General features: G+C 41.5%; 1 protein-coding gene across 6 annotated transcripts in view; it reads left to right on the top strand.

Moving 5' to 3' along the window:
* Nucleotides 1-14,320, top strand: part of unc5a (unc-5 netrin receptor A) — a 187,475-nt gene that overhangs the window by 6,503 nt on the left and 166,652 nt on the right. For 4 of the 6 annotated variants that reach the window (XM_027138158.2, XM_027138157.2, XM_027138156.2 and 1 more), the window contains exon 1: nucleotides 1,466-1,568. The exons of 1 other annotated variant lie outside the window; for it this stretch is intronic. The gene's annotated coding sequence lies outside the window, so the exon portion shown is untranslated. Of the gene's footprint in view, nucleotides 1-1,444; nucleotides 1,569-14,320 lie in introns of those variants that run through there. One more of the 6 variants, XM_047800459.1, reaches the window with a different exon arrangement.

The raw sequence follows: 14,320 nt of genomic DNA, 5'->3' as shown, positions 1-14,320 counted from the left end.
AAGTAAGGAAGGAAGTAAGTCACTTACATTCCTCCCTCCCTCCCTCCCTCCCTCCCTCCTTCCTTTCCTTCCTTCCTTCCTTCCTTTCCTTCCTTCCTTCCTTCCTTCCTTCCTTCCTTCCTTCCTTCTGACCTTGATGTGTGCACTTCGCACACTCCTTCATTGTCTCTCAGAGTTAGAACTACATTTCCCAAGGTGCCCTCTGCGCTGCAAGCCTCAGTTCCGTGTGTGTTTTGTAGATATAAGAGCGATGATATACGAGTGAACCATCTGCCTGAATGCTTAATAAATGGCTCCGCTGCTCTTTTTTCTCTCCACCCCAGCACACGTCTCCAGCTTGGATAAGCTTTTTTCCCCTCATCGCAGCTCCATAGGGTTCGGGGGGGAAAAAAAAGTGTGCATAAAGATGAAAAATGCACAACGGCGCTCCGTCTGTGGGTCTGTGGGGCCTCCCTGCAGTGCATTTAAGGATGTTTGGGGATCCGTGGCGTTCTCCTGTGATCAATAAGAGCCTGAGTGTTTAATTGGTCATCAGTCAACGACAGGGAGGTGTATTTAAATCTGGAGGAGCTTAATCCTGGCTTATTACACCTCTCCTTCTGGCTTATTACACCTCTCCTTTCTCCTACACTTTCTTCTCCTTGTTTCTCCTCTTTCCTCCTCTTCTTTCCTCTCCTCTTTTCTCCTCTTATTTCCTTTCCTCTCCTCTTTTCTCCTCTTCTTTCATTCCCTCTCCTCTTTTCTCCAACCCTTTCCTCTCCTCATTTCTCCTCTTCTTTCCTCTCCTCTTTTCTTCTCCTTTCTCAACTTCTTTCATTTGCTCTCCTCTTTTCTCCTCCTCTTTCCTCCTCTTTGTTCCTTTCCTCTCCTCCTTTCTTCTCTTTTCTCCTCTTCTTTCCTTTCCTCTCCTCTTTTCTCCTCCCCTTTCCTCTCCTAATTTCTCCTCTCCTATCCTTTCCTATCCTCTTTTCTCCTTTCATTTCCTTTCCTCTTCTCTTCTCTTCTCCTCTCCTCTCCTCTCCTCTCCTCTCCTCTCCCCGGAGACAATGCGTGTCTCCATGCGGCTTTACTACACAACGGCGTTCGCATGATTAACTCTGGGAGTCACTGAGAAGGCTGCGGCTGCCACTAGGGAGCTCCATCAGAATCAGTCTCCTCACTTCAGATTAGAACAAACCCTGTACTGATGGCCCAGAGGGGTTCAGTGTGTTATGTCCATCACACCTGGTTCAGCTCATCAGGTGACAATCTCAGTTAACCCAGTAATCTCAGTTAATCCAGGTGTAACAAAGAGAATCCTCAAGAAATGCAAAGTCTGAGTTCAAAGCTCGTATTCGCTCATTTTATTATTTTTTTTGCAGGACAGAAACACACAGAAACACACTTCGGGACATAGCCTGGGTGTGGCTTGGGGGTGGAGCCTGGGTATTACCTGGGGGCGGGGCCTGGGCATACCTTTTGGGCAGAGCCTGGGCATGGCTTGGGGGCAGTGCCATGCTCATGTGTGCTGTTTTATTTAAATTTATACTTTTGCTTTAACTTCAACTGTGAAGTAAAACAACACACAGGTAAGAGTTTTATACAGTCTGAGGGAAATGTTTATATATTTAAACAAATACACAGATAGATGGTGTGGGTTTGTCAGCTGTTTGTTTTTAGCTGTTTGTTGTTGGCTGTTTGTTGTTGGCTGTTTGTTTTTAGCTGTTTGTTGTTAGCTGTTTGTTGTTGGCTGTTTGTTGTTAGCTGTTTGTTGTTGGCTGTTTGTTGTTAGCTGTTTGTTGTTGGCTGTTTGTTTTTAGCTGTTTGTTGTTTGCTGTTTTGTTTGTTAGCTGTTTGTTTGTTAGCTGTTTGTTTTTAGCTGTTTGTTGTTAGCTGTTTGTTGTTTGCTGTTTTGTTTGTTAGCTGTTTGTTTTTAGCTGTTTGTTTTTAGCTGTTTGTTGTCGGCTGTCTGTTTTTTACCTGTTTGAAAAGTAATGTTATCAGAGAGATGTTCAGTTTTTAAAAGTTTGTTGTTAGCTGTTTGTTTTTAGCTGTTTGTTGTTAGCTGTTTGTTGTTAGCTGTTTGTTTTTAGCTGTTTGTTGTTAGCTGTTTGTTGTTGTTGGCTGTTTTGTTTGTTAGTTGTTTGTTTGTTAGCTGTTTGTTTTTAGCTGTTTGTTGTTAGCTGTTTGTTGTTGTTGGCTGTTTTGTTTGTTAGTTGTTTGTTTGTTAGCTGTTTGTTTTTAGCTGTTTGTTGTTAGCTGTTTGTTGTTGGCTGTTTTGTTTGTTAGCTGTTTGTTTTTAGCTGTTTGTTTTTAGCTGTTTGTTGTCGGCTGTCTGTTTTTAGCTTTTTTTTTTTAGCTGTGTTTTTTACCTATTTGAAAAGTAATATCAGAGAGATGTTGAATTTTTACATATTTGTTGTTAGTTGTTTGTTTTTAGCTGTTTGTTGTTAGCTGTTTGTTGTTAGCTGTTTGTTGTTAGCTGTTTGTTGTTGTTGGCTGTTTTGTTTGTTAGTTGTTTGTTTTTAGCTGTTTGTTGTTAGCTGTTTGTTGTTGTTGGCTGTTTTGTTTGTTAGCTGTTTGTTGTTAGCTGTTTGTTGTTAGCTGTTTGTTGTTGGCTGTTTTGTTTGTTAGCTGTTTGTTTTTAGCTGTTTGTTGTTAGCTGTTTGTTGTTGGCTGTTTTGTCTGTTAGCTGTTTGTTTTTAGCTGTTTGTTTTTAGCTGTTTGTTGTCGGCTGTCTGTTTTTAGCTTTTTTTATTTAGCTGTTTTTTTTTACCTGTTTGAAAATTAATATCAGAGAGATGTTGAATTTTTACATATTTGTTGTTAGTTGTTTTTTAGAAAAACAAATAAATGTTATGTGTTTGTTAGCAGTTTGTTGTTAGCGGTTTCTTGTTAGTTTTTTGCTGTGTGTCGAGTGTTTCTTTGATACGTTACCTGAATTGCTTAAGTGGAAAAACTCAGGAAGTAAACAGTCAGTAAAGCAGAAGTTTCTTTTACAAATGACCAAACGTTCGCTAAGGAATCAGTTAGCTGTATTTAAGTGACTATTTTCTTTAAAGATATCTACATGACCTTTACGCTCTCCTGTGTGAATCTCTTGACCCTCATCCTCGCCCCATTTGCTGAAGCGATCCGCTGTTGTTCGTTCACATTCATAACGGCTAACTCCATTATAAAGTCACTATTCACTGTGCCACAGAGCGGTGAATATTAAAGCAGCTGCTTCTCATCATTCTGCCTCGTCTCCTTCACTCTCAGCACCGGCTGCACGACTGGATTTCACTTTCCTCCCTTCCCTACGGCTCGATCAGACTTTTCCTCGGGATTGATTATGGAAAGTTAGATGCTGTTTACCCTCCAGTTCCGAACGTCCAGACGGTCTTGCATGCGCACGGCTATTTGCGGTTTGTTAGCCGTCGTTAGCGTGTAACGTGATCCAGCCCATTAGAAAAGGAAGACGTCTTTGACATGTTAGAACGATGGCTGCGTCCGAATCCATGTACTTATGCACGGAGAAAAAAAAATAAAAATTCATCTCGATATGAACAGCAAACACCAGGCAACAGATTGTAGCTTAACAGTCGAGCGAGCATCACTTTAAACGCCCTCTCATTAGCACGTCACTTTATGGGGACTCTTGAAGAATTCCATTTTCTGCCAGAAAACTAAATCCACACCGAACAGAGACGGATATTTTGTTAAATTAGCAATCTAGCACCAAATAGCACCGAACAAACAATATATCGGACAAAAAATTCCTGATGTCTGAAACGGCGCCTTTTATTTTTTAGTCTGGATTTAAGAGAAACCAGATGAAAAGCGACCGTCGTCGATGATGTTCAGAGCAAGAGAAGAAGTGTTTTGCACCAGATTCCTGTTTTATAGCAAGCCTATCATTACTGTATTATTGGCCATGATAAGAGGAACAAAAAAGGATAAATGTGGTAAAAACTATCATTAAAAGAAATCCTTTACTATCGTTAATCTTTAACTGGAACAAATTAGCGCATGATGAGACTTATAATTATATTCCTTTAAATGTAGCCGGCTGCTTTTTGCGCTAAAACACAATGAAACAAAGTCTTTTTTCATGGCCACGAAACGTATTAAATTGAAAGGCGTCTCTAAGAAGGATGCACTTAGCACTTGCTAGCTAGCTCTAAAAACAAAGCTTGGTGAAGCTTTAATGCTCCTCTCAGATGAGCAGAGTTTTTAAAAGGTAGTCACCCGTGTCGCAGGATGATGACACTTAGCTACTAGCTCTAGCACAAACATGCTAGCTCTGTTGAATGGTTTCACTCCAAAAGAAACGCTGCTGTCTGTAGCAAGCATGTTCTGTGTCTTTTTTTTAAAAATTATTTTTATTTATTTATTTATTTTTTACTCGAAGCGTTGGTGTAATGCTCACATGCGTGTATCCATGCATCCGTCTTAAGTGTTTACTCACCGTCTGTCCAAAGAATTACGAAAGCACCTTGGGCAGGCTCTGTCTGGCACACAGTCTCTAATGGCAAGGGCGTTTTAGGGAGGACGTGCCACAGCGCAGCCAGCTCTTGTCCTCTTCAAGTGACGCTGCTGACAGCCAACGACGCCTGATGACCTTTCCTCATTACGGCCATGTGTGTCCAAGCGCTAGCGCCTCGGGCTGGCAATTCAACTGAGTCAACACTGGGCTGGAGCCATTGCAAAATACACTCACACACACACAGGGGGCGGTGGGGGTGTGATGGGGTCGGCGAGTTATCGCACAACATCTGCTGCCCCTATTTGAGAGGGGTGGTGTGTCCAATACACTCGGGATGCTGTCGCCGCTCACATATTGAGAATCTTTACACATCTTACAGTTAATTATCCGCCGCCGGATCAGCACGTGGATTTAGTGTCTTACTGTCCAAGAACACTGGAAGGCGACACCTTTAGATCACACCGCGTCGACGGAGCGTAATTGATCGTTAATCGATTTCCGGGTCTCGCACTCGTGCGTCTTTCCTATGAACCGGTTCCTTACGGACCGAGAGCTGCTTTAAAGGCAAATCTATACCCTCATTTACACCAGATTAAAAAAAAAAAAAAGGGTTTCAAAGACATTCAGTCAGTTGTAAAGTATTGGCACCTTTGGTAAAATGTCTTTGTAATTAAAATAGGTAAGAAATCAAACCTTTAGTTGATAACGGGTTATTATTACTATATATATGTATATCACAATTAATTTACCCCAACTTCATTTAAATCTTTTTATTTTTTTTAAGGAGACGTTTACCAATATTTTAGGATCTGGCTGTAAACGATGCCTAGAATTACCGTGAGATGTTATAAATTATGAAGGACTTCACGATTAAGCCATTGGAAGTAAAGTAATTGTTGTGAAAGGTGATGACATAGTCAAAGCGACCTCATACAGTTCTCAAAATATCAGTAAAGAAAAGCCCAGCTTTCATTTTATCCCTGATAAAATACACAGCAAAACGTATAAGAAGGGGCGGAGCTTGATATGAGGAAATTAGCGAGGTCTTTCATGCGTGATCTTTGGTGATTTGTGATTAGTTTAGTATTAGGAGTGATAATCTTTTGGTGATTTGGATTCTTTAGCGCTAACAGGAAGCAGGCCAGCTGCTGGCGAAGAGCTAAACGACGCTGACTGCAAATTGATGCGTGTTGGCCTGCACTAGTGCTGAGTTCCTCCTCATCACCTCTAATTACATGCGTGTTGATTGATGGAGTGAATTAAAACTAAACAAGCATCGTGTTTTCGGCACAAACAGAGAAACACTGCTTTTTTTTGACGTTTCCTATTTAAACTGTAGCCTTTAGGGCATCTGTGATGTTCCCGAGCTGGAGCATTTGAATAAATAAGAGCTTAACAGCACATTTAGCCGACGTTACTGTCCTCGCATTTCTGTTTTTTTTTTTTTTGTTTGTTTTTTTAACAATCCGACGCATCATTTCCATACGTTCAATCATCCGAAGCAATGCAGATGCGTTTCCAGGTCAGCAAGAGCGTGACTGCTGTACAGTAGCTACAAAACACCATGCATTTATAACACAAAGTATTTTTCCAGTTAAAGGTGCGGAATCCAAAAATCCTAGCACTTTGTAAAGATAAACAATGTGATTTATTGTTTTTCTTCACAACAGATCTGGTGTTTATCAGGCCCAGAAATAAGTTTCATCAGATACGACAGAGCTGCTCGAATTTATCTCTCTCACACACACCCACACACACACACAAAAAACAACAACAGGTTGCTACTAGAGAAACCTCAAAGCACTCCATCATGTAGATTTTAATTTCAGGAGAAAAATGGGCAATTGTAAGACAGTTTGTGCAAATCAATTAATTATGAGACTTTTATTACTAAACTATGGAGCATCTCAGCCTCTGGCGCTTTTCTAGCCCGAAAGCTTCAGAATCTCGATCGGGTTCACGTGGGTCCTGCGAGGAAGTCTACGTTTTAAGCAGCTACACGCTGTGAATGGTGTCCTGACTTTTACAGTGCTTTTATTTGAAGAATTAGTGGTGAGGAAATAAGGAAAAGCTCAGCGGGTGGTCGTCGGTCATTAGCAGTGCCAATCAAAGAGAACTGTTGTGTTAAAGTCGCCGGGGCTTGGCCATGTTTGCTGATGTACAGGAAGAATCAGAAATTATGTGGACTGATTCACCACAAAGAAGAATTTCATGAACATTTGATAAGGGCTGTAGCTATCGAATATTTTAGTAATCAAGTATTCTACCGAAAATGTCATCGATTAATCGAGTAATCGGATAAAATGTATTTTTGCTTAATTAAAGAGCAATATTAAATATACAAGAGAAAATATGACGGGTCTCGTAAAATGAACAACTAATTGGTTTCCTTTTTAAGAAAAATCAAGCATCGCGTTAGTTCAGGCAGGCCACGTCATCAAGCTGCATCATGACGCGCACCAATCCGGTCATGACATCCATATTATCCGGCCCTTTAAATTCCAATTCGATGAGCCGCTTTCTAGCGCATCGCTGCTGCCGCGATTTAAACTCCCTCCTCCAACCCCGACTCCACCGAGCCGAAACCCGTTGTTCGTGTACCAGTTTACATTATATAAATCATCACCATGTTTTCGTTTTTTTTTCTTCTTTCTCCCGTTCTATTTGTTTGTTTGTTTGTTTGTTTGTTTGTTTTCCAAAATGCACACACAAAATAATTGCACAGGAATGTGACTAGAGCTTTAAAATGAATTTAACGAGGCTCCGAGGCAGAGGAATTTGCCTCGAATAATCTTTGTAATCGAGTTACTCGAATTACTTGAGGAATCGTTTCAGCCCTACATTTGATTATCTTTACCAAGGGTGTCAATAATTCTGGACCTGGCTGTGAGTGATTCGGTAATGCTATATAATATGATAATGAATGGCGATTAAGAAACACCGTTTGAGCCATCACCATTAAGCAACGTTACGCACACGGACCAACGGCACGCGTCATGACCAGACGTGAGCTTCTCACGACAGAGCAGCTGCTGGAGACGTTCTTCTTCACAAGAGAACTTATCATTACTGTGTAATGCAACGCGAGTCATTAGGACCAAAAAAAAGTGGTCTGTAATGTGTTAAGTACTATAATTAGCTGAAACAATTAGCTGTTATCTGTCAGTGTTATTAGAGGTAAACGGTACAGAGGCTGCAGTTTATTTATCCCACAGTATTCTGCTCTGTATTCTTCAGCACATCCATCTCCACCAAACACACACACACACACACACACAGGACACGAGCTCTTTATTATAGAACAGGACGGATCCCTGTATAGATTTTTGGCTGAGCTAAGAGGGAATCGGTAACAGATTCGTGAGCTAGCGAGCTGAGATCTTATCTCCTTTATTGAATAGATGAGAGCTTCGGAGTCTGAAGATAATCGATAGACGAGGCATCGCGGTTCCGCGTGATTCGAGACACTGGATCTACAGTGTGACAATACGTGCATGGAGGAATTTATCCTAGGCTAATTGTGTGTGTGTGTGTGTGTGTGTGTGTGTGTGTGTGTGTGTGTGTGTGTGTGTATCCCAGTGCTCATGCTTAATGTAGTCACAAATGTAATTTATAAACTCGGTGTGTCAGTACTGGCATGAAATATCAAACATTTCCCGTCTGCCCCAGTCGCGTAGTAAAGCAAGAGGCTAGTTTGATTCGTTTCCTTGAGCCGTTCTCATTATAAAGCCAGAAGGAAGATTTAATAAAAAAAAACAAAAACAAACAAACAAACAAACAAACAAACAAAACAAAAAAACAGCCAGCCCTTATGGAAAATTCCATCGGTTCTCAATGGGAATTCATTGGTCACCATGGCAACTAAGTAAACTCAAAGCACCCCCCTCCCCCCCCCAGGCTTTCAGTGCTGCACTGCATTCTTGGGGAACAATAAATCGGTTAGATTTGAGAAGACATGAAATTTTTGCAGCGAAACTGAAACCTGTAATCACGAAGACCGACAAAGGAATCCATTTCTCAAATCTGATTGGTCAGAAAGTGTCCAAATTTCTGGGAGACTTCGACGTCACTATTTACATTTTACATTTACATTTACAGCATTTGGCAGACGCCCTTATCCAGAGCGACGTACATAAGTGCTTAAATCTCTAACACTGAATACATTAATGCTGGTTCATTAGGTTACATACTTAAGATACCACAAGTTTAAAACATTTGTTCAAAGTTACAATGAAAAAGTGTCAAAGTTTTTTTTTTTTTTTTTTTTTTTTTTTAAAATGCAAAGGATAAGGAAAGTGCTAGTTGAAGTGCTTCCTGAATAAGTAGGTCTTCAACCGTCGCTCGAAAATAGCCAGTGACTCGGCTGTCCGGACCTCTATGGGAAGTTCATTCCACCACCTTGGTGCCAGTACAGAGAAGAGTCTTGTAGTATACTTGCCTCTTACCCTGAGAGATGGTGGAACCAGTCGAGCAGTGCTGGTAGATCGGAGGTTACGGGGTGCAGTGCGAGGAATGATGAGGGCTTTGAGGTAAAAGGGGGCTGGTCCATTTTTGGCTTTGTAGGCCAGCATCAGTGTTTTGAACCGGATGCGTGCAGCTACCGGAAGCCAGTGGAGGGATCGCAGCAGCGGGGTGGTATGCGAGAACTTTGGCAGGTTGAAAACAAGCCGGGCAGCTGCATTTTGGATCATTTGCAGAGGACGGATTGCGTTCATAGGTAGACCTGCCAGCAGTGCATTGCAGTAATCCAGTCTAGAAATGACAAGAGACTGAACAAGTACCTGGGCAGTCTGTGTGGACAAAAATGGCCGAATCCTTCTAATGTTGTAGAGAAGAAACCGACATGAGCGAGTCACATTTGCAACATGAGAGGAAAAGGACAGTTGATTGTCCATGGTTACCCCAAGGTTGCTGTTACCCCATGGTAACAGCTCATGTGCCGAGGGCTTGTTATGATAAAGAGAGTCTTATAATAAATGTGTTCTTATTTAAGCCAACAAAACGAACCAATTGTTTCACCAGACTTAGCACGATGTAGTTATTAACGGACAAAAAAGTAGGTTGTTCTTTAATAAATAAGAGAGGAATTGTACCAAGTAAATGTTGTGTGCGAAAGTTTGTATCCCCAGCAGTTCTTTGGTTCTTTCACTTTACTAATATTTCATTTTATATTTTCCCAGCCGTCTGGTTTGCGCCGTAGTTCTTCGTGGCTTCAGAGTTTATTTCTTAACTACCGCTCAATGGTAGAACAAACAACTAATGGTGTCGGTTCTAAGGTGTAGGAAAATAGAAATGCCTCCGTGAATTTCACTAAAAAATGCAGACGTCGCCTGAAATAAAAGCTCCTCCGTGACTCACGTAGAGATTTAAATCTCTATATTTTAATCTCCGACCTTTTAATGTACTAGTGAGAATCTGCTCTGCGCCTTCAGAGATACTTTTCAGCTGAACCCACAGTCACGGATCCGACTCGCTGCTTCCACATCACCCTTAGGTCAGCTGAAAAAATGTATGGATGCTGTCCTCGGCTGGGAGAGAAAAAAAACGTCCCCGTTTGCAGATTTCGACGCCGCTTCACCCCGGAGGCTTAAACGTCGGTCCAATTTAAAGTCTCACATCTGAAAAGCCTATTTCTGCCCGAGAGCCGTGTCAGTCGAGTCCCTGCCGAATCATCTGAGCGCTCGCATCGGACGACACACTATATAGAGACCCTGACTCACCGCGGTTATTTGAGATCGTAGGGGCTTTTCAGCGATGCTCCCCGTCTTCGACACAGCGGACCGCTAATTACAGAAAAAGCACAGCGGATTCATCACGTTAAATTTAACCCGGTTACATTCTGAGCTTCCGCCGAACAGTAAACAGCTCAGGGTGCAGACTGACAGAGCGCCAAATGGCAGGTTGTTTGCTGCTCAGGTGGATGATTGGATTAAATCAGCTTTATTGTTCGAATGTGTGTAAATTTGCCTCTTTGCGTGGAGGAGAACGGAATCGATCTCCATAAATTTTGTTTTTCTCAAAGCTGAGTAAATATGAACAGTATTTATACCTGGCATATATAAATTACATCAAAGCGTGTAAATATCTCCAAGGCTAGAACAGGACCGGGCTCTGAAAAGAAATTTTCTGTACTATCATTTTTCAGAGTCCTCCCTCGTTTACTCCTCGGAGAGAGAAAAAAAAAACATTGTTTGTATTGTAGTGTATTAGGGCATTTTTACACCCGGTCACTTCATATGTTGTCTCTGATCCGATAGCTGATTTGTTAAAACCGTTCCATTTACATCAGGCCACATAAATGCGTCTCGGCGAATCGGATATCGACCCGATCTTTCTACTCACGCCCAAAATGCTAATATATTTGACCTCATTTCCGGGGTAATTGAAATGGAACATGCTTTGCGGTGTGCGGTTTTCAGAACGCAATAAAAAATGAAGATGAAATATCTTGTTACGAAGGTTATGCTACAAAAAACAACCCTGCATGTCGTCCATGTTATTTGTTTCTGGCGCGATGCACGACTCGCGAGTCACCTGCGAGTGACGTACTTCCGTTTGGGAGGAGTATAGCGCTGACGGATGTGGCTTGAACAACCACATTCATTTACACCTGTCCAGTTTCATCTGAAATGCGTCACAGACCACCTCCTGGAGGGGTTTGAGCGGTCGGATTTATATCCGTCTCGAAAACGTTTCGGAGGGCATTTAGACCTGGTCTTTTTACCGTCGGATAGCTATCGGATCACAGAAAACGCAGGAAGTGACCACGCATGAAGTCGCATTCACGTATCAGATCTGATTTACCTTCTGATTAGAGTTTAACAAAGGTCCTATCGTCCGCTGTAAAAACTCAAACAGCGTAACTTTTCTCACTTCTTCTTAAGATGTTAACGTTATCCGACGTCTAAGAAGAGATTCATTTTAACGTGAAAATGATTATCAGAAAAATAATACTCCAGAAAGCAGAATCCTGACATTTTCATCTCGCTTTTAGGCCATGCTTAAAAATATTCTTGTTCGCCGTAACCCGACCGAACCTGTCGGTTTAGGACCGACTCAATTTTTTACATTTTTTTACTCTTCAGACAACTAATACAAAGGCAATAAAATAAAATCTTTCTTATAAATAAAAACCCGTGACGTCATCTATGTTTACACTATTGTGGCCTGTGCGTTCGCTTCGTCTCGTTCTCTCATTCACAGTCAGTCAGAGCGGTTCGCGCTCGGTAATGATGGCTGCGGCTCCGGTAAACAAAATGTTCGCGGTCACCATTCAAAATCATACGGTTTCGGGTGCCATAATACATCAAAAAAATGTATTGGTAGTTCTGGGGTTCGCAATGATGCGCCAGAAGGCACGGGTTGAAGACCCAGTCAGTGACGTCACGATATGCTAATGTCATACCTACGCAATCACTGTCACCAAAATGTTATTTTTGTTTTACATTGAAACTTGAAAAAGAAATAAAATAGACCCTGTTTTTTTTTTTATTTTTACTGTTACTGCAAACCAAAATATTTTTAAGGATGGCCTAAAGCTACAATTTAGGAATAAAACTCATGCTACAACTCCTTTATTTCTGTTAGCGACAAACTCGCTATACAACCAGTTAAATAGTGGGAGAATCGTAACCATCTAATGTTAAGTGATCTAAAGCACGTTCTAGTAACTAGGAATTCCGAGTTTCTGTTGTATTCTAGGCGAAGCTCAGAAACTACTCAAGGTTTACACTGGTAAGATGTTTGCCGCCAGTTTGGTGTTTGAGGGGAATCGGTTGTCCATTAAGAAGTACAACTTTTAACTGGAAACTGAACCGTTTGCTCTGGAGACGTTGTGACTCACTCATCATATTATAAGTTGAGGCGCAGAAGTGCAGGATGAAATTTCAAATGTTTTTCAAAAGAAATCCACTTAGACTTTAAAAAGAAATTCGAGAGAAAAGATGACTCATTAGTCTAGATCACTTCCTCAACGTTTGTGCGTTCTGTTTTTGGGGGATTTGTACTTACAAAGCTTTTCTTTTTTTCTTTTTTTGTAAATTGGTTTTGATTAACGGTGCGTTCTGAATAGCGACGTGCGTTCCGTACGTGTTAAGCGCTAACAACAGAGCTAAAGCTGCAGTCTCAAGAGCTCTGTTTACTCTACTGGAATATTTATTTGTGTATCAGGAATTTGACATTTTTGACAGTACTAATAAAAAAAAAAAATAGAGCTGTAAGCAGCGATTAACGGTGCCAAGCACTTTCTGGAACCAAACCTAAGCAATGGAGGAAGATTAGGAGCCATTAGCATTTTATAATCTAGGACGTTACATAAATGTGAAGGCCAAACATCAAAAGTGATGTTAAAATATCGCCGCGCGTTCTGTTTACAAACGCCGTCGTAAGCTGCAAACAAACTAGAAACTTGCTTAACTTTGGGTCAAGTGTAGACAGGCACTTATTTCCAGGGGTTTCAGAACAGCATAACTGATGTTGCGTCATCGGGTAGGCGTGGCCTATTTGATAATCTAACCCTAACCCTTACCATAACTGTAGTTTTTGGTTGTTTATTTGTTTTGTAAAAGAAATCTACCTGTATGACTGTTTTGCCCTTCATAGTATGCTGGGGTTTTTTTTGTTTTGGTTTTTTTTTTGAAAGAGGGCGTTTTTCCAAGCCCTCCAGAAACACGCCCACTTTACGTCGTGGTAACAAAACCCCTGGAATTTAGTGAATGCTGTCAAGTGTATTTTAAATATACTTCCTGGTTGGAGAATTTTATTTAGAAATTCAGAAATTCAGAAATTTACTTTCAGGGGCACGGTGGCTTAGTGGTTAGCATGTTCGCCTCACACCTTCAGGGTCGGGTGTTCCCACCTCCACCTTGTGTGTGTGGAGTTTGCATGTTTTCCCCGTGCCTCGGGGGTTTCCTCCGGGTACTCCGGTTTCCTCCCCCGGTCCAAAGACATGCATAGTAGGTTGATTGGCATCTCTGGAAAATGTATCCGTAGTGTGTGAGTGTGTGAGTGAATGAGAGTGTGTGTGTGTCCTGCGATGGGTTGGCACTCCGTCCAGGGTGTATCCTGCCTCGATGTCCGATGACGCCTGAGATAGGCACAGGCTCCCCGTGACCTGAGAAGTTCGGATAAGCGGTAGAAAATGAATGAATGAATGAATGAATGAATTTACTTGCATGTTATATTCTAAATCTGTTGTTTTGGTCGGTTTTCCAAATTTTCATGATCGGAACTAAGACACGGGGAAAATCAAACTGGTTCTGGTACAAATTCAAAATGGAAGAAAATCCAATATGGTGAAAATGAACACTATGTGATGTTCGCTGTATTTGGCCTGACCCCCCCCCCCCCCCCAAAAAAAAAAAACAAAATCAGAGGAAAGTGAATCCTGCTGCTGTGATCTTGCATCGCGGAGTTGTTGTTATTATGAACACGTGACCAAATTCATCCTGCTGGTGGTGTTTTTGAGCGGCGCAATCCAAAACCGCTGGAAAGGTGCCTGAGACTGTCCTCTATCACTGCACCAAATTTCATTCTGCCGTCTGCCACAGAGAGTCCCATGTGTGAGTTTAGTCATAATTATAATAATCAATACCGCCGCAACCAGCATTTAATGGGGCCAAGCATTTTTCTGTCTCCAAGACCATGTTCCCAAGTCGATTTACTACAAAATCAATCTTTTGCTAAGATATTGCCTTTTTTTTTTTTTTTTAGTCTTCCTAATTTCCATGTGAACTAGAAGCTTGTAGGTCAGGTTTGCTAAATATATGTGAGTTTGGTGTCCAGGAATAAAACCATCGCTAGATATTAAACACGTGGCCTCACTTCCTGTTCGGCGGTTTGTTTTGCGTCGCTCACGTTGTGTTAGGAATTTTG

The sequence above is a fragment of the Tachysurus fulvidraco genome, chromosome 15, assembly GCF_022655615.1.
Source record: "Tachysurus fulvidraco isolate hzauxx_2018 chromosome 15, HZAU_PFXX_2.0, whole genome shotgun sequence".
NCBI lineage: Eukaryota > Metazoa > Chordata > Actinopteri > Siluriformes > Bagridae > Tachysurus > Tachysurus fulvidraco.
Note: the sequence above shows the minus strand (reverse complement) of the source record. Positions and strands in the feature narration are given on the sequence as shown.